Source organism: Lactuca sativa, chromosome 8, assembly GCF_002870075.4.
Source record: "Lactuca sativa cultivar Salinas chromosome 8, Lsat_Salinas_v11, whole genome shotgun sequence".
Taxonomy (NCBI): Eukaryota; Viridiplantae; Streptophyta; class Magnoliopsida; order Asterales; family Asteraceae; genus Lactuca; species Lactuca sativa.
This window is the reverse complement of record NC_056630.2, coordinates 15,630,355-15,654,073: the sequence shown is the minus strand read 5'-3', so window position 1 is coordinate 15,654,073 and position 23,719 is coordinate 15,630,355.

The window sequence follows — 23,719 nt, the reverse complement described above, 5'->3', positions numbered from 1 at the left end:
ACACTTTTTAGTCTCTCTTCACTATGAAGGAAGAGATCTTTTCCTGGGATAAACAGTTTTAGGTCATCTATATGGCATCACAACATCCTACAGATAAACCTTGTTTTATTTCTTTTTGTTTGACACTCTTGCACGAAGATCCATGTGATTTTCAAAAGTCTTGGTTGTGGTTCTATTTAACTTTTAGTTTCGCAGTCATATGCACTCAACGTAATTTCCTTACTGCGAAAGAAGATAGGCTGACACGACAATTCTAAAAGGATCAGAATTCAAACAGGCGTGTGAAAATTTAAATCGTGCTTTTTCAGGCGACGATTCAGTTCTCGATACTATCTCTCCGGATTTCTCTCACCAAATCAAATCGTATAAAGGGATTTTGACGGTTCATTATTTCCTTACCACTCTCAAAATTCTCTCAAAGATTTTTGGCGATTCAAAGGCTTTCTACTGTTCATCTTCTTCCTAGCTTCATCAATGGCGGCTTCCTCTGAAAATTAGTCTGTGCAAGATCAAACCATTCATTCCACTCTTCTTACAGTGAAGCAACATCAAAATCTAATCATCGACTTGAATCCGGTTAAGTATGTTGATTTTCTATTACCATTGATCGAGTGCCTAAAATTCTCTCCTCTTACCATTGTAATGACTCAAGTCGAGAATGTCCCTCTCTCGATTCTCTCCAAAGCTTATACCACTACCAACTATGTCAAGGACGAGCAAAGAGTTTATTTTGACATCCATAATCACACCACATCGATCTCCAAGACCCGTTTCTGCAATCTGCTAGGGCTTCTACAATCTGAGAATCTGATCAATCCAGAAACCATCTCCAATGCGGCCATCTTGGAAATATTCTATCAGATGGGATACAAGGAGCCACTCACAGTTGTATCCAAGTTCAAGAAACCCAATCTTCCACTAATTTGGAACGCTCTTTTCACCATTTTATTCAAATCCTTTTCCGAAAGGGTCACAGGCAGTGACTGTGCAAGCAAACTCTTTATGGGGCTGGTATATGGACGCTACACTGGTGAAAACATCGATTATGGTTCTATTCTTTGGGCTCAATTCATCCAGAGCACTCACTCCGTAACTCGTCATAATGAGATCTCCTATGCGAGGTTTTGGACTGTGGTTGTCAACAGGGCTATTAAGTAGCTCAAGATTACAGTGATGACTGATGCACTGATGGCTTCTATTGCGACATTCCACACAACAAGGATTATCATGGCAGACAGGTCTAATTTTGATTTTATTGGTTCGATTCCGGAGGTAATGTTTCGTGATGTTCCTCCATCAAGTAAGATTCTCGAAGGACATCGTACTCTCATTCCTTCAAGACCTCGTCCTCTGACTGATGAATTCCAAGCCATTTTGGTTGAGGCTGATAAACCCAAGAAAGGGGGCAAAGGGTCTAAGAGACCTGCCAAGAATGATTCTGCAAAAGACGGACCCTCTACAGATACGAAACCTCCATCTCAGAAGTGAAAGGCTCCTACAACTTCTACTATTGTACCTAATCGAAGGAAACAACCCGCAAGAAGACGAAAGTCTCCTACTCCAATTTCTTCTCAGAGTGATGACGAAAACTCAGATTCTGAGACTGAGTCATAGATTCGCATTGAGGAGGATCCCCTACTCGCAATGAGGATGTTGAACCTATTCGCACTGAAGAACAGGAACAAGTTTGCACTGAGCATGAGGTAACTCCACCAATTAATGATTTTGTTCCTTCTCCTGCTCCCTCACCAAAAACAACTACTTATGTACCAATTACCATTGCACCTCTCCCAACTGTATCATCCCAAACACCCACAATGATTTCAGTGTCCATACCCATTTTCACAGATTCCACGATTCCACCCCAACCCTCTTCTGCACCTGAATGTTTAGTCAACGTATCTGATACGGGGGCTAATACTTCAGATTTTTCAACCCAGGTTACCACACCCATCTCTCCTATTCGTACTGATGATCCAGAAATGCTTTTCGAAGATGATGACGATGAAGATTTAGAAGCTTTCTCTTTCAGTCCTTTTCAAATAAAGGTTGATAATGACGATGATGTCTCTACTTCAAAAGCAGAGTTTAAGTCTATTCATGAGAAGCTTGATCAGTCGCTTCTCGCATCCAACGCTTCTACTTCTGAAGCTTATTCAAAAGCTGTTATTGAAGCAATCCTTGAGCGAGTCACAAAAGAGCATACTGCCAATTCCTCTTCTTTCTATCAGGCGGTTTCTGACTCAGCTGCCGTTTGCAAAGATACGACCGAAACAGTCGATAAACTAATTACTGATACAACGTTATTCATGGACAAATACCAGGTTACCTACAACAACAACACCTCCACAACAAACAAAGTTATTCAAAATGTTGGTGCCATGTTCAAAGCAGAAAAGGAGAGCTTTGCTGAACTTCGTACCGAGTTCAAGTCTGATCACGAAGCATTCCAAGCCTTTGTTGATGCGAAACTCTCAAAGCTTCAGACAGACTTGGCAATGGAGATCAAGATCATGGATGCTCTCGCACTCAAAGAGGAAAAGTGTAAAGTGTTGGAAACCAAACTTCACTACACTCAAACAAAGGTTGATGATTTGCTAGCAGAAAAAGCCGTCATGCGCAGTTGCATTTCTGATGTTAACGGACTGCTATCTGATATCATTGAAACCCATGATCCTATGATTTCTATCACCGTCCGAAAGCATCTGCTTGAAAAGCTGAGACCGGTGTTCGCAATGTTGCACCGTTTGGAGGGTGTTTCGACGCCGATGTCGTTTCCGAAACAAGGGGGAGAAGGGAGCTCAAAATTTCATACGGAGGATGTCAAACCCAAAGTTTCAGTTAAACCTCCTGTAATCAAGCAAGATCCAAAAGACAAGGACCCGTTATTAAGCATCAAACCCATCATTGCTGACAGTGAAGACGAAGAGCCTGATGAAGTTGAGCTTAAAAGGCGGAAGGCCCGCGAGGGAGTGATTGACGAACATGCTCGCATCGTCAGAGAGGCTGAGGAAAAAGAAAGAACTGAAAAGAAAGCTCAAGCCACTCTTAAGAGTAAAATGTTGTTATCTCCAAAGTGGACCCTGAAGCGCATGCAGAACCAAGTTGTGGATATGCCAAGTCAGTATTGGTTGGATCCCATTGCTTCCTTTGATGTTCAGAACTCACAGGATTCGCAGTTTGACCTTCCCATCACTCCGAAGGCGTTCAGGTTTCGTGACTTCATAAAGGTTGTCAGTGTTCCTTTCTTGGATAGCATTGGTGATCAAATATTGTTTAACTTCTACTTGAAACATATGAAGCCCCATTTTGAGACCTGAAGTGCGAGCAAAATTTTAGTTGTGAAAATTATTGGGCCGATCGAGACTGAAAGCTTCCCTAATGCGAAGTTTAAAGTTGCAAGAGGATCTGCACATCAAGCCTGCGAATTTACTCTCGCAGATTTGCCATGCTTGAACCCCAATGACTGGATGGTGATTTTCAATATTTTGTTGCGAGAGAAGGAGAAGTACGAACCGGTGTTTGCCCATCTTCAGATTATGATCAAGTCTTACATTCATGAAGTTGGGTCGATGGATGTGGAAATTGTTGCGGTTCTAAGACAAAAACCAAGTGTTGTTCCAAAAGAAGCTCCGAAAGACTTCCAGAAGCTCAAGCCCGGAAAGATTTACAAGGAAGGATGGTTTGTAGTTTACACTGCGAGAGATCTCCCAAGTGCAGATCGACGCAAGTTATACTTTCATCTTGAAGACAAGCACCTATTTTCTACTTCTTGTTTGGAGTTTATTCTGGAACTTGTTGCGAAGTATAAGGTCAACAACAAAGATGATGTGAAGTGCTTCACTGATGTGATCACTTGGTATATTCATGTTCACAAGTTGCTGCTGAGTTTTATTCCTAAAGTCTATGAAGTGCAGAAGCGAATCTTGAAGTAACATGGCCATGGTTTCACTTAACGCAAAGGGGGAGATTGTTGACGATATTGTGTTGCGTTATTGGGGCTATGTTATTTAGTATATTTTGTATTCACGGTTTGGGCCTGTCCAACCGTGTTTGTCTTTCTAGGGTTTAGTATATAAGGTGCATGCATGCTTCCTTATCATTAACGCTTTTCATAATTATCACATTTATTGTTCTGTAAACCCTGACACACCTCTACAGAGGAAGTTCTTAATCAAGCTCTTCTGAGGTGTGACTATATTTTAATCATTCGACATACAGATTGATTCATTGATTGTTCTTGTATTTATTGTTCTTGTTTATTTACCTGTTAAAGATCTAATCGATCTAATAAGTTTTTGTTTCAATAGAATTGTTGGGCTTTTGGGTAAGGCCTATATGGGGTTGGGCCCAAATTGGAAATTAGGCCATTTATGGGCTTTTATGGATCTTGCAGTTTTGGGCCTTTTTGGTTTCGTGCTTGAACCTCGGTTTTTATTCATGTTGGATTGGGGTAAAATGGTCATTTTACCCAAAGTTTGGATTATGGATCATCATTTGGAAACCAATTGCTAATTGGGTGATTTTTTGGTATTGTTAGCTCGAGGAGTTGTCCGGGCAACAATTAGGATTTCTTGCAGTGAGCTTCAACATTTGAGGTGAGTTTCCTTACTGGGTTTAGCAGGCCGAAGGCACCAATGTTGGCCCGTGTTTATGCTATGTTAGTATGCTAGTTGTCTTTGTGACTCTTTCATGCGTATGTGTTGGTATGCTTTCTAGATTAGGGTCCGATGTCGGGTGGGGCCTGATGGATATCTGTATGTTATGTATCTCTGTGATTATTGCATGTGTATGTGTTTATTTTGATATATGTTATCGTATGTTGGGCGAGGTCCATTTTACCGAGCTCATCTCGATGTTGGGTGGGGCCCACTATATGTTTATTGTATGTAATTGTATGGTATGCGGTATTTGGGGAACTCACTAAACTTTGTGCTTATGATTTTCAGTTTATGTTTCAGGCACTACAGTTTTCAAATGAAAGAGCACGGGACGATCGCAACGCATGCACCCGTGTTTTCCGCAATATGTGATCTTTGGGATTGAACTCTGATAATTGTGTTAATTGAAATACTTTTAAATTTTTAGAACAAAGCTACAATAGTGTTTAGATTATAATAAACATGAAGTTTCTAACCTTGGATTTTTGGGTCGTTTCACATTCAATTTTGGGTAAGTTCCTCTTTTCTTCCCTAATGTTAAATTGTTTTCAATTTGGTCATTTGCTAGTTTGCGGGGCGTACTCTATGAGTACGCTTAGCGTACTAGCCTTCTGATGGTCGTGGATTCCACCCACTTATGTTGGGTGTACGTGGAGTACACATGGCGTACGCATACGGTTTGTGCCCTATTTAAGCATCTTAAACTCACCTCCTGGACATTTTAGACCAGCCTCCATATCTTCTAAACCCTAATTTCATCCCTAGCCAATGTTTTCGTGCTTTTGAGCTCTTGTGAAGAATTTTGGTGTGTTCTTGTGCATTTTGAAGTGGAAGAAGGAAATTGAAGACCCATTCCTTGGAGTAGAGCTTAGAGATCCAGAGTTAGCATCATCATTTCGAGCCATTTGAGGTATAAAGTTCTTAGCTTGTCAACTCCTAGTGTAGATCTAATTTGGGTTTGTTTATGGCTTATTTTGGTCTCTTTTTGGTTGGTCCTTGTGTAACGTCCTGTTCCGAATCGATTCTTAAATTCAGAGTTGTGGCCCGAATTTAAGTCATCATAAGGCTTAGGGCCTTTGGAAATGTGATATCTAGATCAATTTGGGTGCGAGTAATGTAATTGAGGTGATCTGGGTGTTCGATTTGTGTTTTGGAGCCTAGGGGTATTTCGCTAAAGTGTGAGTTCAGGCTTTTATAGAAATTGGATTTTTGTTCGGAGGTTCATAAGGCCGGTATGAGTTGATAGAAGTGTAAAGCTTCTCGTTACCTTTTTGTGGATATAAGGATCGTCGAAAACGGACTTGTAACAAAGAAATTATGACCATCGGAAGATTGGTGAAACTAGGGTTTCACAGGTATGTGGGGCGTACACGAGTGTAAGTATGGTGTACGAGTAGGAGGGTCAGTACGCGGGGCGTACATCTTGAGTATATTGGGTGTACTAAGCTAATTGGTCATGATTATCCTTTGGAGTACGCATAGAGTACATGAAGTATGTTGGGTGTACTTCAGTCAGTTCCAAACACTATTTTAGGGTCTTGGACCCTATTAAACTCCTTTTGGGTCAAAATATGGTTTATACTTTACTTTTCTGGGCAATTTTATTTTTCTGTAATATTTCTGGAGTTTATGGTCATGTTTACGGCTGAGTTTACGGTTGTAAACACCTTACGGCCGTAAACCCATTTACGGCCCATGTCCACCAAGCCCATATTCTCCAAGTATAAATATAGGTGTTAGGGTGAGGAGTAGAGATTGATGAACCCTAGAGAGTTTACGGCCAGAGAGAAACAGGAGCTTTTATGTGTGTATGAATCCTTTGTATCCGGATCTTCATTCATATCAATACATACAAAGATTCATATTATTCTTCTTCTCCTTCTCTTCTATTTGATCTGACATCATCCGTTTGATTGGGATTCCGCACCATCAAACGGATCTGACTGATACACAGGCAAATTAGGGACTTACAATTGGTATCAGAGCCAAGTTGTATCAGTCAATTTTGTTAGATTTGGAGCATTATTTGATCTTATCTTCGAAATATTCTTGCGTTTTTGGATAGATCTCTGAAAAATAAGGGGGGGGGGGTTTGTTCTTCGTGTTTTTCATAAAAAGGGGTTTTTGATCGAGTTTTGGAGCAAAAAGGTCGAAAAATTGGTGTTTTTGGTCGTAATCAGCGAGAGGGTGGCGGCCAGCAGCTAGGGTTTCCGAAGTGTTTGCGGTCCGAGGAGTTCACAGCCTCGGTTTGCGGTCCGAGGAGTTCACGGCCGGTCCGAGCTTGCGGTCTTCGGTTTACGGGCTCGCACCTCGGCCTCGCAAGAAGCAGTCTTCGCAACATCTATTAAAAAGAAGAAAGGGGCGAAGGGATTCGGAGGAGCTAGGGTTTGAACTCACGACCTCAAGATCATAACCTCAGCGCGCTTAACCAACTCAGCCATCCAAAACCTTGTGTCTTAACTTCGAATTTTTAAACTTAACATCTCATTCTTGCATCCAAGTTTCGAAATTTGACAAAAACTGCCCAAAAATCAATTTCTTTTTATTTTAAAATTCCATTTTCAACCCAAAATTCTTAGTTTTTATATTTTGATTTTATTTTTTAACTTTTGACTTTTATTTTTGAATTTTTACTTTAAATTTTGACTTTGACTTTTAAATGTGACCTTTGACTTTAAACTTTGACTTTTTCGCTTAACTTTTAAATTTTCAAACTTAGCTTTTCGGTTTGACTTTCAAGTTTGACTTTTGAGTTTGACTTTTTAAATTTGATTTTTAAGTTTTATTTTAAGTTCTAGTTGTGCTTTTAATAATTTTTTAAGTTTACGAGGGAATTAAAAACATGAAAGAGAGTCGTCAAGAGATGTTAAGACAAAACTTCAACATGTTCGATTATATCTCTGGAGAAACCCTCGAAACTCAGTTGCAACGATTTACTACACTCACTACTGAGATGAATATAGTCGGGATCTTCTTGACTAAGTTCGAGATAAACAAAAAGCTGCTAAATTCACTTCCAAAATCGTGGGATATGAATGTAGCTGTCATCAAGAAGACAAAAGATCCCAATCGTCTTAGTATTGCTGAAGTAATTGAAGAGCTTAACGCTTTAAAAAGTTCTGTAAACCTTCTGGTCAATGAAGTGTCATGTTCTCATTCATGTGAAGTTTCATGTTCTCAATCATGTGAAGAAACGATTAAATTTCTTTGGGATCAAATTGATTTATTTAAAAGAGAAGTTGAGGACCTGAGATATGAAGGATATCAACTCAGGAAAGGATAGAAACCCCTGAAGGTTGAGTTAGAAGCAAAAACCAAGGACTTTAGGAAACTTCAGGAAGAGTATAGCAACAAGTGTGAAAATTATGATTATGTTAAGAGACAACTTGCTGCAGTAACTGAAGAACTTGACGCTTTAAAAATTAAGTGTGGAAAAACTGATGTCAGTTTCAAAAATTATACTGCGTCAAGTCAGACAGTCGATTCCTTATATGAAACCTAATTAAAATTCAAAGAAAATCAAAACAAGGGTCTAGGGTATGATAGTGTACCTCCTCCTTATAATCATAACTACACATCCATCCCTATGACACAGGACGAAACTGACAGGGAGCTACATCTTCGATATGGCAAACGAGCTGGATTTGTGTCAGGAGGAGTTATTAATGTTGAAAATACTAATGTTTCTACTTCATGTGCAGGTAAAGTAGCAGAAGATGAGAACAAGGAGAGCACTACTGAACAAACAAACGACCCCTTGAACTCTAAATCTGTTGCTTCTAATCAACCTGATGTTGGTAAATACAGGCCACCATTTCAAGCTAAACAGAGTGCCTGTTGCAACTGTGCATATGGGATCAACAAGAGACAAGGCAAAGATACGCCACCAGGGGCAGGAAGAAACAATTTCCCAGTGAAGAAAAAGACTTGTTTTCACTGTGGAACACCTGGTCACATTGCCCGAAATTGTCCAAATCGTGCATACGTTCCCTACTATGCACAAGGATGGAGAAATGCGCCAAGTGGGAGATACTTCAAAAGAAACCCTTCCAGGTCACGTTCAGATAATGGTGACTGGAACGCGCAGAAGGCCAAGAATCAAACCCACAAGGCAAAGAATTCGAATCCCAAGGCCAAGTATCCAACTCCCAAGGTCAAGCATCCAACTCCCAAGAACAAGAAGGGAATGTCGGCCTAGAAGTCTAATTCAAGAGATGCTCCAGTGAAGCCAAGACCGATTAGGTCAAAGTCATCTCGGCAGCCGGCTTCAAGTTCCAAATCAAGTGCCGAGACACCCATCGGATCGAACAAGAAATGGGTTAAACCTGAATATAGATGGGTACCAAAGGTGAAAACTCCCAAATCTCCTAATGCTTCTAACGTTTGTACATATTCTGTTTGTGATAAGCAGGATATGTCATGGGAGAGAGTATCCTGCATTGATGATAAAGGTCGACCTAGTTTCAAAATGGATTGGGTTCCAAAGACCAACTGATCCCGCTCTATCTCGGAGCATCCATGGAGGCATATCATCATACTTCGGTTTGTTGGTAGTGCTTGTTCCAGGCATATGATAGGAGGCATCTTTCAACTATACAACACTCAGAATTTTATTTGAGAGTATGTGTCCTTTTGCGGGAAAGGAAGAAAGGAAGAGATCACAAATGGGGTTAGTGCTTAATGATATGAAGAATTTTCGGATCTGTTCTGAGATTATGCTTGCTGTTCTCAGACCTTCTGAATCTAGATTCAATCGGTGAATTACGGTTTGTTTTCTTCTCTATACTCCTGAATTTTTTCTTAATTTGATTCGCTTTAAAGACTAATTTTTGTTTTAGGATAGTTTAAATTTGCGCATTTATTTTCGTTTCTCTCCTATGCACAAATTTAGGGGGAGAAATAAAAACAAAACAAAAGTTAGAAAATTTTCAAAAAAAAACATTAAAAAAAATCAAAAAAATATGTTGGTATGAAGTGTGCTTGAGGGAGATTTTTTGGGGAAGTGATATTATCAAGTGATAACAGGCAACCTGAGTCTGCGTAATGTACCCGAAGTTGAAGGGTCTATGCTCTGGTTTGATGCGTCGGTAGACACAAAAAATTTTAAAATGGACATGACTAGGCAGAGTTGAACTTAGGAAATTAATAGACTTGACAAATTTTGACCTAGTTAGATCCATTCAGCCTGACAATACGACGCTCGGATAGGTTGAGCAGGGAGATATATATGGGAATCTAGTCGTCACATTAAATGAACCCGTACTTGGAACCGTGGTTTAACTTTTCCTCGATGTGTGGATTTTGTCCTTAATTTCGGTTGGATGGGGCGACTGGTAAATTCCGATAAATTAGGTCTGTAGAATATCATTTTCTTTCTTTCCGTCTGCTAGTCATATGTTGTCTCCTTTGCGTGACTTCCAATCCGACCTGGTACACAACATATGCAACTCTATTTCTCTGCAGGTTATATATGTGAAATACTTCTTATCTGTTAGTCATATGCTGTCTCCTCTGCGTGACTTCTAATCCGACCTGGTACATAGCATATGCAACCTTCTTCTTCTCAACCCCTCTGAAGTAATAAGTAATAGAATTCTGAATCTATCCTCTCTCTGAATGGTTGTCTGCTCACCCGGTGTAAGGAGTACTCTGGAAGTTCTTGATGGCTGGGGCATATCAGGAAGCGGGAAACACGTTCCAGTACACTTAAAATTGAACTCATACAGATTGTCTATAGATCTCGCTGCTCGATTTAGGTGGACAACAATATCCCTGGTCGTCGTCAGATGAATGGTCCTTAAGATATAGTATTTAAGGAATTATGATCAGGTATAAATTTTAGGATTTTAAGTTCACCCTGTCTTGTAACAAATAGTATGTCCTAAATCTGTCATAATTTTTCGTGTTTAAGTGGACCACAATACCGACGATCGACCAGACAAAGGTGTGAATATGAAAGGTACCGATAAGTGGATAAAGGTTGTCTAAAAACTTTGATCCCAAATCATTCTTAAAGTTAGATATCATTTTATTTTTGTTAAATTTGTCATAGTTTCTTCTAATTTAAATATTAGGGGAGGATTAAAAATTAAATATAATGAAAATAAAAAAAATCAAAAAAAATTCAAAAATCAAAGAAAAATCAAAAAAAATTAAAAAAAATCCAAAAATAGTGTTATTTCTGTTTTATTTCTTCTTCAGAAAAATCAAAAAAATATTTTTGTTTCTGTTTTAATTTGTGTGCTAAGTTTTCTTTTAGTTTTGTTTTGTCTTGAAAAGTGATTTCAGGTATAGATAAGACTCATGGAGTTTGTGTTGAAGATTTCTGAGCCAAAGCCTCGTCCGTGAGCATCGAAGAATTCTCATTCGAAGGAGCAAGAAATGAAGATTATTCTTTCAAATTCAATCTTTCAACCCCAGAAGCAAGGTGAAGCTGCAATTGAAGAATATGTGACGGATTGCATTGAAGCCTCCTCAATCAGTCTGTTGCTATCTTTGTACCTGCTGAAGTGATCCAGAAGATTTGTTCTCTCTGATGTTCTCTCTGAAGATTCTCAAGCTGAATGCGCCATCTTTCAAGAATCAGTACGTCAAGCCTCCTCACCCAATGTGCGTTCAATGCCAAATTCTGAAGAAAACCTCAAGTGCTCAAGATGAAGTCATTCATTGTAGATTCATATGTTCATCCTGATGCTGTGAAGAAATCGAAGGTTAAAGCTGAAGCCAAGCTCTCATTGAAGATTGACAAGAAGAGCCAGCTACTTTTTAAGGGGAGCTTGTTGGGTCAATTAAGAAAAGAAAGCTATAAACCAAGGGGGAGATTGTTGGGTCAAAATATGGTTTATACTTTACTTTTCTGGGAAATTGTATTTTTCTGTAATATTTCTAAAGTTTATGGTCATGTTTACGGCTGAGTTTACGGCCGTAAACCCATTTACGACCCATGTCCACCAAGCCCATATTCTCCAAGTATAAATATAGGTGTTAGGGTGAGGAGTAGAGATTGATGAACCCTAGAGAGTTTACGGCCAGAGAGAACAAGAGCTTTTATGTGTGTGTGAATCCTTTGTATCCGGATCTTCATTCATATCAATACATACAAAGATTCATATTATTCTTCTTCTCCTTCTCTTCTATTTGATCTGACATCATCCGTTTGATTGGGATTCCACACCATCAAACGGATTTGACTGATACACAGGCAAATTAGGGACTTACAACTCCTTATCTCATCACCTAACCCTAATATATTTAGCCTTCACCCCTCTAAACCCTAGAAATGAAACCCTAGCCCCCATTTTAGTGGGTTTTGAGTTTTGAGTGTTGTTTCATGCTTTTGGTGTTCTTAGAAGAAGAAGGAGCTTCTTAGAGAAGTATGGGATTGCTTGAGGCTTTTGCATCCAGGCTTGTTGCACCTTGATCTACATCTTGAAGGTATAAAGTTTCTACCTTGGTGATCTTATATGTTAGATCTAGTTCATGGAGTATTTTTTGCATTTTGGAGTCTTTGTGTTAAAGACGGGTTTTTGATCTACTCCAGAAGCAATTGGTGTTTGATCTTTGCTCCATTCAATCCCTAGGTTTAAAAAAATAGAAGCTTTATAGTGTATTTTGGTTCATGCAATCATTAAGACCATTTTTAAGTCCTTATTGAGCTTTTGAGTCCCTTTTTTCGTGCAAGCACGTAAAGTTGCCAACTTTACGTGATAAGTAGTCTTATAGAATCAGATATGAGAGTTTGGCACTTTGTCTTGATCAATTAAGGGCTTATTGGAGTGAAAAGGGGTTTGAGGAGTATGTTGGGCATACACTCAACGTAATGTTGAATTTATGCTTAAAGGACTTGTACCGCGTGCTTTGAGGCTGTGTATGCAGGGCGTACATCTTGAGTACGCTGGGTGTACTCCCCAATTCAACATTATTAGGCCTTTTGAGTTTAGACCTTGTTGGGCCAATATGATTCTGTTTTTAGGCCATGGTTAGGCTGAAGGACTTTCTTGATATTGGTCCCTTGATAATTTTAGGCCCAATTAGGAAGTTGGGCCATATTGGGCTTTTGTTGCTTTTGTCTTGGGCTTTGGATTTCCATTTTGGGTTTTGGGCTTTCTATGCATGTTGGGTTGAACCTTGGTTATGGAACAAGTAAAGAAAGGGTAAAACGGTCTTTTACCCTTTAGGAAGTTAGTTATGGAGTGGGCCTCAGATTTTGGGCTATCGGGTTATTGTTTGATTAAGATTGTATTTATTGATAGTTGGCGCGAGGTTATCCGGTTCAGCGGTTCGAGCAGTGATTTGATTATCGGCAGATTGAAGTGAGTTTTCCTCACTGTACTTACGGATCGAAGGCACCAAGGCCGGCCCTTTGGATTCAATATCCTATTATGCATGCTATTGTACTGTAGTGATATGTTAGATCAGTATCTTGGTATATAGGATGATGTTATGCTTATTGATCTGTAGATCTGCCCTATTGTCTGTTGACCTATTATATGTTGATTGATGGTTAAGGTTTTACTGTTATGTGTGTGAGCCAACATACTGGGGGCATTCCAACCCGATGGTTGATTGGGCCCAAGGGTATTCCATCCCAAGGATGACTGGACCCGTTGTATATTGGCATTCTAACATGATGGTTGATTGGGCATGGGGTATTCCAACCTGATTGTTGATTGGACCCGATATGATTGTATGATATATGGTGAGACTGGATTACTTTGTGCATCAGTCAAAAGGCCTAGGGTATTCCAACCCGATGGTTGATTAGGCCCAACATGTTTGGTATTCCAACCCGATGGATGATTGGACCAAACCGCTTATGATATGAGGGTATTCCATCCCAGGGATGATTGGGCCCATCGTAGACATGCCTGGTATTCCAGCCCAGGGCTGATTGGGCCAAGCATGAGTATTTAAGCATGTTTGTTGTATATGTGATCTGTTTGTGTGGTGGTATTTTGGGAGAACTCACTAAGCATTGTGCTTACAATTTCAGTTTATGGTTTCAGGTATCTCGGAGGACCGTGGCAAGGCGATGGCGTGACCGTACACATCCTTGGTTTTACGGCAGAATGGATCTTGGGAGACTCTGATTTACATAAGGTTTTGGAAATACAAATTTTGTAAACACTTTTATTAGTAAAAGGGTTGTTTTGAAAAGTTTAAATTTGTTTAAATTTTGGGGTGTTACACCTTGTGAGTAAAGGTTTTTTCAGAAGCTTAGCCCTTAGAGTCGAACGTTTTAGGGGTCCCTTATGCATAAAAATGAAAACTTTATGGAGTATTGTGACCCGTGCATATATTAAGACCTTTGTTAAGCTCTTTTTGATATCTTGAGCCCAATCAAGCCATGCATGCACGTAAACTTGCCAACTTTACGTGATAAGTCACCTTTAGGGACCAGATCTGAGAGTTTAGATAAAGGATTTAGCGGATTAAGTGCTTAATGGATTAAGTTGACATAATGGGGAGCACGTTAGGTGTACCCCACTGGTACGCTGGATGTACTAACCCCAGTTGGAGTAAGCTAAGCGTACGAGCTGAGTACGCCCCGCGTACTCAGCAGATGTGCTTGTTGGCTTAACGTCTTGGGTATTGGGCCATAGGGTGGATTTGGAAGTTTGGGCCTAGTTGGTCCGTTAGACCTTTGTTTTGGGCTTTAGGCTAGCATGTTGGGCTTCCTTGGACTTTAGGACCTTGATGGGTTTTGGGCCCAATTTGGAAGATTGGGCCATATATTGTTATTTAGGCTTTGGGCCTTTTGAATAGTTATGTTGGGCCTTGGCTTTGGGACAAGTTAGATAAAGGGTAAATTGGTCTTTTACCCGGTTATGGGATATGTAGATTAGTCTCTGGTTATGAGTTGAGATCCAATTAATAATTGGATGTTATTGATATTGATAGCGCGGGGATTTACCGGACCAGCAACCAGAGATTTATTCGAGTGATTCAATAGCTTGAGGTGAGTTTCCTCACTGTGTTTAGCGGGTCGAATGCACCAATGTTGACCCATGGTTTTTATGATCAGGATGCTAGATGTTTGTGTGACTCTTTCCTAGGTTATGTGTTTGCATGTTTACCGGGCGGAGCCTAATGTCGGGCGAGGGCCCGATTACCATCTTGTATGTTATCTATCTTTGAGATCATTGTATGTGTTTACCAAGCAAGGGCTGATGTCAGGCGGGGCCCGATGACTATCATTTATGCTATTATCTTTGTGATTATCTCATGTGTTGTATGATTATATGTTTAAATGTTTATATGTATATCAGGCGGGGCCCGATGCCAGCTGGGGCCTGATGACTGACAAATCTGTTTACCGAGAGGGGCTCGATGTCGGGCTGGGCCTGATGGCAAGCAGGGCCCATTATATGTTTTATATGTATGATATATGGTATTCTGGGGAACTCACTAAGCTTTGTGCTTACGGTTTTCAGTTTATGTTTCAGGTACTTCTGGTTCGAAAAGGAAGAGCTCGGGATGATTGTAGTGCACACACCACCCCGTTCTGCATTTTATGATTACTCTGATATTTCATGATGTATTAAACATATTTTATTCTACTATGGTTTGGCTATCATGCTTTGGATAATCGTTTTAGTTATTAAAAAAAATTGCAATTTTTTGGTCTTATTTTCGGGACGTTTCAAGTTGGTATCAGAGCCTTGGTTTGAGGAATTTGGTCATACTCTCGGGTGTGTCTGAACTCAAACTAAGGATTTGGTAAATTTTTTACAAAAGGAAATGTTTTATAAAAAGGTTTTTCTAATACAAGTAAAAGGTGTGGCGCATGCAATCGACCGATCTCAAGTTAGTTTTCCCAAAATACCCATACATGTTATATGATATGCTTTGATTTGTGAATCTGTGAATCGCATGCTAGTTAGGGCTAAGGATATACTCAATATTTTCATGATAGAATGGTAGGAGAAATGTATTTGTATGCCTACTATATGAGCTTGTAGACTTGCATGCTAGTACTGATCAGTCAGTGATAGGATGGCATGTTAGGGTTATGTTTGATTCCGATTACTCAATGCTCGAATGTGCTTGATTTTTTGTTTTTTTGGAGTTCTTATTAACTTCAGCTAACTAGTAAGCGAATATGCTAAGTTACATATTATTCAAACTAAATAAATTTATATTGTTAGGTTTTAACTCTATTGCGCAACTCTTGTCTAGATTTTCATTCATGTATGTTTTCTCCTCTAAAACTCACTTACTCTTTATAGTCAAATTATATCGAGGAAGATTAATCAAGCCCATACTTGATAATCATACATGAATGCATCTCTATGTGTTTTATTAGTTTCTGATCAACTATTGAGCATATTCAACAACAGTTGAAAACTTGCTCGTTCCAAACTATGATGCAATCAGTTTATGGTTCTTTAGCTCTTAAAGTTCCAAATTGCTCCCACTTAGAAAAAGAACTTTCTAAGTTCTTGTCTTATGGAATGACAATTAGTGGGATTATTAGAAACTTAATCTTAAACAATCATTTAGGATAATCTACATAAATGCAATTAGTGGATGCTAGAGTGGTTAAGCTTATTGTCTAACATAAGCTCTATAACTCCATACATTTTAGATAAGGATAAACCATTACATCATTAGTCTAATCAAATTATTTAATCTACTTGTTTGGTTGGAAATATATATATATATATATATATATATATATATATATATATATATATTTGTTGCAGTGAGCATAATTCCAAAATTTTATAAAGTTAAATAGTTCGTTTAAAAACATCACATAATAGACTTCAAGGTCTATTATTTATCCTCTTCAAAAACTTGTACCATCGATATTCAACCAGTGGCTAGGTGACTCTATCCTAATAGAGAATTTGAAGGATACCTCGAACATCAAAAGATAGATCCAAGTGACCAAATGATCTCGTGCCACAAGAACCATACTAATGACGAGTGAGTGTTTTTGTCGGAACGAGTTGTGAATCGATTCCACAACTCTTAATATGTTCCAAGAAGACTTGGTTTACAAAAACTCATTTTTTTTTTATCACAGTGAAAGGTTAATGATGGTCTCACTAAGTTGTATATCAACAATTTGAGCAAATCAAAGGTTTCAACAATAACGATTAAAAGTCGTCAATGAAATTGACTAAGTATTTATCACCAAATATATTCATGGATTGAAAAGATTACATACATCACTTATGTATAATTCTTTGTCAAGCCTTTTTTTCTTTAACTACTAATAGATAAAGACACTTGTGGATCATATTTCCATATAAATAGGATCCACATATATCAAATGAATCAATCTTATTTGCCTTAAAAATTTCCATCCATTTAAATTTGGTATATGTATTTCATATTTATATAGTCATGATGATTATGACATAGATAAGTTCCAATCAAATATCATTTGATTATTTAGGTGTTATGATTAGAACCATCAATTTAATGAGAGCATATAGATTTACTTCATAATTAACATTATGAGAAAATATTCTTTAACATAAAATACATCGTTTAAGAACATGGATGTGCACATCCATTAAACAATAAGTAAATACAGATTTATTCATAAATTACAATTGTTACATGTCCCTATAATAATAGGAACAAAACATCTATTGTTTAAATAAAGACTATAACATCACTTGTTATATATATTCAACACGAAATAACCTTCGTTTGTAATCAATTGATTATTTCTTCCAATCATCAGTGCATATTTTCAATTATTAGTGTCCCCTGAAGTACAACATACTCAAGTGAATGATGGAGAAATAAATAGTTCTATCATATAGATATCCGAATTCTTGTCCAAATCGGACTTCTTCAGCTCGATGAGATTAGAGAAGCAATTTCTCTTTCAATGTCCAGTTTCTTCCACAATAGAAACAACATCAATCATTTAGATACTTTCTTGATTTCTGGGTTCATGTTGTATATCTCTTAACTGAACTATAAGTCTATTTAAGTACACAATCTCTTAGACTTCCTCTATTCAATGCTTGAACAAACTTGAAGCACTTTCTTGTGTTCTGATTAAATATTTTCTTTACTTGATGAGACATCTGATATGTTTCACAATTATCCAAGACTTTATGCAAGTCAAGGTTGATTACTCCAGTATGATGCGAGACACATCAACATCATCACAATAATACTTCCATCAAAGTATCATGATCAGACTGACTTGTTTGTAGAGGTTATTCAACTATGGGATCTTTCAGTATATATAATTTCTATTTATCCTTAAGGTGGAACCTCAAGATATTATACCGGTTATAGAAATTATAATCATCAATTGTTATTGTCTCTTGAAACTCAACAAGAGAAAGGTCTTGCAGGGTGTAAGAATATTAAAAGTTATCAACATAATTTCACAAAGTTTCATTTAGTATTTTCAATATTTAGTCTTTAAAAATTAATACCTTTTATTGTTTCTTAAAACGTTAATTTATTAAACTCTAGGATCCAAGTAACGAAACAAGTAAATGGTTAGGTGACCTTTATCCCATTAACTTAATCAAACTCGGTAGATAGCGATTACCAATTGCATATAATATGTAACTCCTAGATTATGGGATCCTAAACAACTACTTTTTAACTTGGCATGTTTATGCCATCTATGCCTCAGACCTCTCATGCTTAGGTGACTTTTATCATACAAGATTATGATCAAGTCATCCTACTTGAAACAACTTGTAGTATTGTAACTAACCAGTGACAAGGTGACCCTTTAGAAACCAGAAACTATAAAACTACCCTGAACATCATAAGAAAATCCTAATGACCATGTGACCCTGTGACATTAAGACCATACAAATGATAACGAGTGTTCTTCATAAGGACGACAATGACTTGCATTTTAGAAAAGGTTTTATATATGTTTTACAATTATAGTTTATAAAAACATGGTCTCGTGAATATTACATGCATACAAAAATTCATGTATCCTTTTTTAAAATTCATAACACTTGTTATGAGGTTGTTTAGGTACCAAATAAAACTTCATTTTACTTGCCATTAGCCACGATCAACTATAAACTAAAATCCGGTATTTTAAAGTTTAGTCGTAGATCGATTTTAAGAACCGATAATAGTCTTAATAAAACTTTATTTTATACTTAAGACATGGAGTTTTGGATGAGTTCTAAAATCACAATTTTAAATCTTCTTTTTAACAATCAAAATTTTATGACTTCATGAATTTGTAAAATAAACCCATTTTATTTTATAAACTCAATTTTATGCATCTTATGGTAAAAGTCATATTTTGATAAACCAAAACGTAGATGATGATACTTATGTTCTAAATCTCATTTGGCATGCATATAACATAATATCAACATGTTGTGTTATTTTTAAAACACCAATATCATATATTAAGTTTCGATGCAAAAAATAATCATCAGTTTTATTATTTGTCATTATAACGCTATAAACCGATTTTTATCTTTTTAATAAAACTCTTGTTTATTATAAAGACATGAAGTTTATATAATGTTTAAACACCCTTTAAACCATTTCAAATATTTTAAAGTTGTTTATTTATAAGTTTTACAATAAAACAATTTTCAACGAAAATCGATTTGTAACCGGTAGCCGGTAAAAATGTTTTTATAAATATCCATTTATAAACATCTTATGTTATCTTTTAAATATTTTTTTACTCAAACTCCAAGTGATATTATTTTATGATAAAATGTTATTTAACATGTAAAAACAATTTTCATACATCAAACATAACATACAAGAACATAAAATAAACATTACAAACAAGCATCAAAACATATGTGTATAAACCAACCAATTCTTGAGACATTTTGTGAGCCAACACAAAATTCCAAGTCCATTCCTAAGGGATATTTAGGGGACCAAAATCTTCTTGTAATGTTGTTGTTGAAGCTCCCACTTGATGAAACATTCATTGCTTGCAAATGTAAAAAAACTTATTGAAAGGTAAATAATTCAGCACCATGCAACACTTTTCAGAAAAGGTTGCAAAAAGTGTTGCATCAAGACTAACAGCCCTTTTGCAACAGCTTTCAGTGACATTTTTAGCGACACTTTCAGAAAACTGTCACTAACATTGTTGTGCACTTATTAAGCCCGAAATTACATTTTGGTCTTCAAAAAATGACTTCGTCTTCATTTCTTCTTACATTTCTGTACAAATAAATTATTTCTAATAACTAATCTATTACTTTACAAAAGAAACCAAGAAAACTAATCTATTTAATTTATTACATACCATATGAATAAATAAATATTACAACCATTTTTAACAAAACAACCAACACAACAAACACAATTGTTCATGGCTAGTTTATGCACATCATACACATATCAAATATAATAACAAACAACTCTTTGTTTTTTCTAAGACAACTTTTATATAACCAAAATGCATGAAAAATGGTTATATATAAAAATAAACAATTTTAACCAAGAAGTTGCCAAATAAGACAAATATGGATTTTTCTTAACCAAAAGAATCCATGCTTGTTTTCTGAAAACCAAGGATTATCCAACATAAAATATCATTATAACATATAAAAGATGTCTCTGATACCACTGATGGGTTTTGATACAAAATATAAGTTAGTTTTTCATTAAAACCAGTCAACCGGAGCGTTAAAAATAACAAGTTTATTTTTAGTTTATAACAAAACAAAACCATCAAGGATCCATTTATAGAGACTTAAATGAAATAAAAACAACCAAATGATTTGTAGAACGAAAACGTTTGAAGCCTTTGAACCCACTTGGTTTGAGGTGTTGATGAAGATAACAAAAAATCAAAGAACATGATTTTCTCTATGTGTATCCACCATCAAGAGTAAGATACTTGGAATGCTAGTTCCTTCTTGTATTCCTGAGTGTCTTAAGCCTTTAAGTGCTTAACTCAGATAAACACTAAATGAGACAACTCAAGAAGCTTTAAACACCAAATTAAAGTACCATACTTCAAAGAGATGAAGCTCTCTCATACTTACGGTTTTTAGAGAGGAAGAAGTAAGACCAAAAAACTAGCTCAAAACTCATGCAAGGCACTCCTTTAAATACTTCATGCAAAGTAAGGTCTAACCATTAAAACACTCTAAAGTAATGACTAGCATAAGGAGCATGGGAGACAAAGTATGGAGATTTACAAGCAACCACCATTCTTTAAATATTATTTTCGGCCATCCCTCTTGAAAAGAGGAGGATTCTTTAATTTTATAAACTCTAAGTTTATAAAATATAAACTTTGTTTTTAGGTAAAAGACAAAATAATCCTACTAGTCCAAAAAGTTATGCATGACTTATTAATTCATACCATATGAAATAATAACTAGTTATACTCTCTTATAATTATTATTTTCACAAAACAATAATTATTCCCTAATTAAAATACAAAAATTGATATTATTTATTACTAATCATATTAATAATAAATATACAAAATGTGTCAACTTGATAAATGTGTGACCATATAGGATCATATATTATTAGTAACATCACTCAATAATGATTATTGGACATATCGATTCAACATATCCTGTAGCTAGTGAATTATCGATAATGATCTTTGAAAGATATGATTGAACACTGCCAAATTCCATAGCCTGACTGCAAATCATAGACACGATGAAGGCGTTGCGATGATCGATTTTATGGCAACTATAGATGCGGCTAATCTGTGTAATAGGAGGCAACATCGAGTTCTCCAACTCCATCGAAATTTAGTCTCTATTAAAAGGCACGACTGAGAGAAAAGGTAGGTGATCATCGACGATATACAGGTGCGACATTGGTTTTGGAGAAGAGAGAGAGAGAGAGAGAGAGAGAGAGAGAGAGAGAGAAGGAGATTTGACGTTATTCTTAGATTAGATTTTAGGGATGAATTTTATCTCATATGCCAATAACACCCCTGGTTCAAAAAAGTTAGATATTTGTGTGTCTCTTTTTTTCAAGTTATTTACAAAACCGCCATAAGAAATCTCCACCCTTCATTTTTTGATCTAATGGTCTAAACTTAGTTTTCGAGTTCTTGGGAAACTATAAGTTCTCAAATGATCATTCCCCCCCTCTCTCTCTCTCTCTCTATATATATATATATATATATATATATATATATATATATATATATATACACACACACACACACAAATAATTCCATACCCTAAGTGATGCGACCTTGCTCCGACGTTCCTAGTTGAAGGTGTATTATGCTCTTGTATAGTCTGTGAGATCACAACAGGAAAGAATGCCATCATCCGTTCTCCGGGAGGAGGTCCTGAAAAGTGCTTTGACGGTCAAGTCAGTGGGTTATCCGAGAGCGAGTGTAAGAGTCTGAGATATATAGCTTACTTTCCCAGGTGGCATAGGAGACCTTTTATACTGAGATCTCCTGCTAGTCCGTACATGTGACAAGGGCGTTAGACCTGATAGGATCAGGCGTGATGATTGGCCAACCATGCTCCTCATTCTATCAGAGTTAGCGATTAGTTCATGTGGTAATGCTCTGAGCTTACTTCTTGCCGTCTGGAACCGTTGGGTTTGTCGTGGGAATGTAAGGGACTCAGCTCCTGCACGAGCGTTCTGCTGGATAGACGCCCGTGGGCGTGAGGCTTTGTTGGGCCAGCCATGGCTGGAGAGGTCTCAGCCATTCGACCCGCCTAGTGGTGTCTCTGGTGGGACTCTTGGCCCGTGCCAGGAGGCACGTTATCAAGTCCCCTAGTTCAGTAGTTAAAGCATTTGTAGTAGAATAGTTATGATGTTATGGACATAGCTACTTCTACACGTGTCGCTTGGGGTATGCTAGACGCTTTAGTTTTTTCGGCGACGTGACTGTCTGCTATACTTGAAAGTTACGTCAACTTCGTCAGGGATTTGGAATATCTACCCCTTTTCTCTTGTTATAAACCACCCCCTTTTCCTTTTATCTTCTCATGTGTTTTCTAAGCCCTTCCATTTTCTTCTCTAAGAACTCCTTCTACTCTCATGGCCAACCGTGATGGTATCGCTCCTTTTGTTTCTGAGTTTGAAACTATTCAAGAGGCATATGATTTCTTTTCGATTGACGGAGTGGATTTTTCGGCTTCTGATTAAGTAATTTGCTCCCCCTATTGGGAAAGTTGGCATATAACTAAAAATGTTTGATGCATGGCTTTGTCATCCTCTCACCGATTTTCAAGATGATCTCCTCCATAAACGTTGATGTAGCATCCAGATGCTCACTCCAAATGACGTGAAAAAATGGTAGCATTCGAGATGATTTGTCATGCTAACATTGTCCTTCCCGATTACTTTTTCTTCAAATTCTTCTTCCAGTTTAGTGCCACTAGAGATAAGTACGTGTTATTTTGCCCATCGAGGTGGCCATGTTTTCATCTCGAATGGCAAAAATCCGAAGAATTGGCAAGACAAATGGTTGTGGGTTAACCAGGACCCAGTCGGTCAGGGGTATTATTGGGTGAATAAATTCATAGATGTTACTACTAAGTTGTTTTCCCGTAACCGGACCATCAATGATCTCTTGAAGGCTCTTTAGGTTGTTCCTGATGAGTACCTGGAGTACATCCTTGCTGATAATGGGATGAGCCCTAGCTGGCGTGCTCAAGGAAAAATGTCGATCTTCTATACCATAGTGGACAGTACTGCTGCTTATCTTTCTCCTTTCTCTCCCCTTCCTTTTTTTGTGATCCTAAAGGTATCGTTTTATGTTTGTAGGTATTGAGTCTCCGCTGTCGCTAGACTCTTTCTCAGGAAGCGGTGCCATGGGAAACTTGAGTATCATGAGGTTGACCTTCATGAGACTCTCCCTCCGCCGTGCAGACTCGATCGTTTGGCTGTGTCTCTTGCTTGGGCAGTGTAGCCCTAGGTGACTCCCCAACGATTGGTGGCCATATTCTTGTGAATGTTTGGCCAATTTCTGTGGTGGCCTCCTCTGTACTTGTTGATCTCCCACGTACTGAAGTGGTGGAAGATAGGAAAGAAGGTATATTTCCAACGCCTAGCATGTTATGGTGAAGAGGAAATCTATCTTAGACGTGGGGGAGTATCTTTCTGATGTTAGTGGTAGCCACATT